The following is a 3,794-nucleotide window of genomic DNA, read 5'->3' as shown; positions in this document are numbered from 1 at the left end:
CGGGATGGCGCCTTGCCTTCTTGGCCGAACCAGGCGCCTCCGAACTCCCGCCGGCGATGGTGTCGGGTGTCTCGGCGCGGACAATAGGCACGAGCGCGGGCATTTCGTCCTCGTCGTCGAGCCACTCCTCTTCCGATTCCTTAGGAAAGGTTTCGTCTGGCGCCTCGGCGCGGGTTGGGGCAACGGCCGAGTTCGCCGTGTCCTTGGTGCAGAGATGGTGCTCCTCCACGACCATCTGGCAGACCGCAATCGGTATCGGCCAGGGTTCCGGATGCCCTCGTCTGATTTCACCAGCCGCACAATATTGGGGGATATGAATTTGACGACTTTGTAGGGGCCGTCAAATTTGGGTGCCAACTTTGCGGCGAAACCGTCGGGAGCGTTGGACAACTGGTGATGCCTCAACAGGAAGAAGCTGAATTTTTTCCTATTTAACCGGAGATTGGCCGCCCTTTGCCGGCGGAATACCTCCCTCAAATTCTCTACATTCTGTGTTTTCGTCGCTCCTATTACCACGATGTCGTCTAGGTAAGCGAACGCATGAGACACCATCTGCGGCGAAACCGTCAGGAGCGTTGGACAACTGGTGCTGCCTCAACAGGACCATCGAGTCCAACGAGGGCCGCCACTCTCGTCTCCGCAAGTTGTAATGCCTGCCCTGGTCCTTTGATGCGCGCTGGAGGTTGCTGTGGACGATATCAAAAATTTCGTTTAGCCTATCCGCCTTTGTCCTAGGGTCGAGCGCACTAGTTGCGGACCCCGGAGTTACCTGGTCGTACAGAGATGCGGGTAACCGAGGTTCCCTGCCCTGCATCAGGAAAGCGGGACTAAAGCCCGTTGAATCTGCCACGCTCGGGTTGACCGCCAGCGAGATGTCGGGCAAGAATTCATCCCATGAACTCTGCTGGCCCTCAATAAATTGCGCTATCATGGTCTTTACAGTCCGGTTGGTCCTCTCAGTGGGACTCTCTTGCGGACAGTACGGGGCGGTATACTGGATCTCTACACCCAGGGACCCCAAAAATGACTTGAAGCTCCGACTCGTAAATTGTACCCCGTTGTCGCACACAAACATTCTAGGTACCCCGAACCTACTTAGAATCCTCTCTCGAAACGCAGTTTGCAGGTGTGCTGCCGTGGCTCTTCTGAGAGGGACCAACTCCACCCATTTCGAGAAAGCGTCATGGAACACCAATAACATCGTGTTTCTATGTTTCGACCGTGGAAGGGGTCCGACGAAGTCCGCGCAAAGTACCGCCATCGGCTCTGGCACCTGCCTCGTGAGCATGCGACCAGCCGGTTTGAGTTGCTCACTCTTGAATTTTTGGCAGTCTTCGCAACATTTCACGTATCTGGCGGCCATGCGGAACATACCCGGCCAGTAGTACCGCTGGGGTAAACTCGCCACCGTTTTTCTGACACCTTGATGTCCGGCCGTGGGAGCATCATGACATTCCCGCAATACCCTCTGGCGTTGACCACTGCCTACGCATAGTTTCTAAGGGAAGTAGTCCTCATCGTCTATCCGGTGACCCAAATGCCTATATCCGTCCGTTTTCCTCGGTGTAATCCGGGAACTTGGCTGGCTCTTCGGCGATTCTAACTCGCATCCTCGCGACCCATTTGCAAGGGGCCTTGGCACCCACTGCTTGTTGACAGGTCTCTAGAGGATGCCTCGACAGGGCATCGGCCACGACGTTGAGCTTCCCTCGACGATAATGAACGTCAAATTGGAATTGCTGCAGTTCCAATGCCCATCGCGCAATCCTTCCTGACGGGCTCTCAGCACTGCACCGAGGCCATACTCACTCGCGTCAGTCTGCAATACGAACTTGGCGGAAAAGTCGGGGCAAGCCAACACAGGGGCAGTCGTCAAGCTCTCCTTCAATTGACGCAATGCCTCCTCCTGTTCTTGCTCCCATGCCCATTTCTGCCCCTTCTTTAAGAGTGCTGTGAGCGGCTGTACCTGGGTCGCGAAATTGGGTATGAAACGCCTGTACCATGACGCCATCCCGAGACACTGTCGCAGTTCTTTGCAATTTGTTGGGCCCTCAGGTTTCGTATCGCCTCCACTTTCTCCGGATCGGTCCGTACCCCTTCTCCGCAAATTACATGTCCTAGGTAGACTAACCTCTCCCGGAAGAAGCTGTATTTTTTCCTATTTAACCGGAGATTGGCCGCCCTTTGCCGGCGGAATACCTCCCTCAAATTCTCTACATTCTGTGTTTTCGTCGCTCCTATTACCACGATGTCGTCTAGGTAAGCGAACGCATGAGACACCATCTGCGGCCCTATTACCGTATCCAAAGCGCGCTGGAATGTCGCACACGCCGAGTGTAAGCCGAACGGCATCACCCGACATTGGAAAAGACCTCTTCCAGCGACTGTGAACGCCGTACTATCCCGGCTATCGGCTGCCATCGGAATCTGCCAGTACCCGTGCTTCAAATCCAGAGTGGAGATGAACCGGGCGTGGCGCAACCGCTCCAGAATGTGGTTAATACGAGGCACCGGATAAGCGTCCGGAATGGAATGCGCGTTGAGTTGTCGGTAGTCAATGCACATACGCCACTCGCCAGTCTTCTTCTTGACCAATACGATCGGGACGCTGTGTGGACTACGCGACGGCTCGATGGCATTTGCCCGGATCAACTCAACCACTTGCTCGTCGATTACCCTCTGTATGGCCGGATTCTTGGGGTAGTACCTTTGTTTCAACGGCTTGTCATCCTTCAGCCGGATTCGGTGCTCTGCGATGTGCGAGATTCCCTGCATTCCCCCGAAGAGAGCCAGCTCTGACTCCAGGAACTCCCTCAGTTCTGGATCCAGATCCGCTGGCCAATCCGCCTCTTCGATGCCGTTATCGCCCCATCCTGGGACCATATCGATTCCAGATAGAACTCCGTGGCCGCTCGATTCTGGCGATCGCTCCTGGCCTTCTATGTCCGTGTGGATTCCTCCGACTCCTCGCTCGTTCCTGGCGTCACGACCGGTGTGGTCGCTGCTTCTAGGACCAGTTCCGCCTCGCCGCAGCGCATTGTGGTATTCGTCGCCCCCAAAAAATCCATACCCAGGATTACATGGTCCAACATTGAGGGCATGATGAGCATCGTCATGCTGATCGTTTTTCCCCCTAAGCTGGCGTCTACTCTCTCAGCCTTTTCTACCTTTAGGGTGGACCCATCTGCCAGGCGGATACGTGCCTGTATTTCCAACACTCCCGACTACTTCGGCCCCGGCTTCCACATACTCAACAAAATAAGACAGGGGCGTTGGGATATTCCCTGGCAAAATGCCCCTCCTGTGCGCACATACGACACGCCCGTCGCGGATCATATCCGTTCCCGCGCTTTTGGCTCATCATCTGATGGGCCACCTCTGCGTGAATAGCAGCGGTTGGGGTGGAGACCCTGTTGTCCACAACGGTCGTCCCGGATCCGCTGGTAGCAGACCGCAGACCTCGCCCACTCTGCACTATTTGAACTAGAGACACCCTGACCCAAGGGTTGGCTGCCTGAGTACTCCGCCCTCTGCCCCACGACGGTCTCGTATTCTACGGCCAGTTGAGTTAGCTGGGATAGGGTAGAAAAGTCTTGCCGTCGTACATAGAGCCTGTATTCCGGAGCGGCGTTCTCGTAGATCCGATGCAGCTCTTGTGCCGGCTCATATCTAGCGTGGTGCATAAGAGCCCTCAGCTCTATCAAATATTCCTTGAACGCTTCACCTACGCGCTGCCTCCGGGATCGGATCTCGTCCTCAAGCCTCTCGAAGTAACGAGGGGATAGGAAAAACTC

This window comes from Drosophila virilis, unplaced genomic scaffold (genome assembly GCF_030788295.1).
Source record: "Drosophila virilis strain 15010-1051.87 unplaced genomic scaffold, Dvir_AGI_RSII-ME tig00001657, whole genome shotgun sequence".
In the NCBI taxonomy this organism is placed as follows: Eukaryota; Metazoa; Arthropoda; class Insecta; order Diptera; family Drosophilidae; genus Drosophila; species Drosophila virilis.
Note: the sequence above shows the minus strand (reverse complement) of the source record.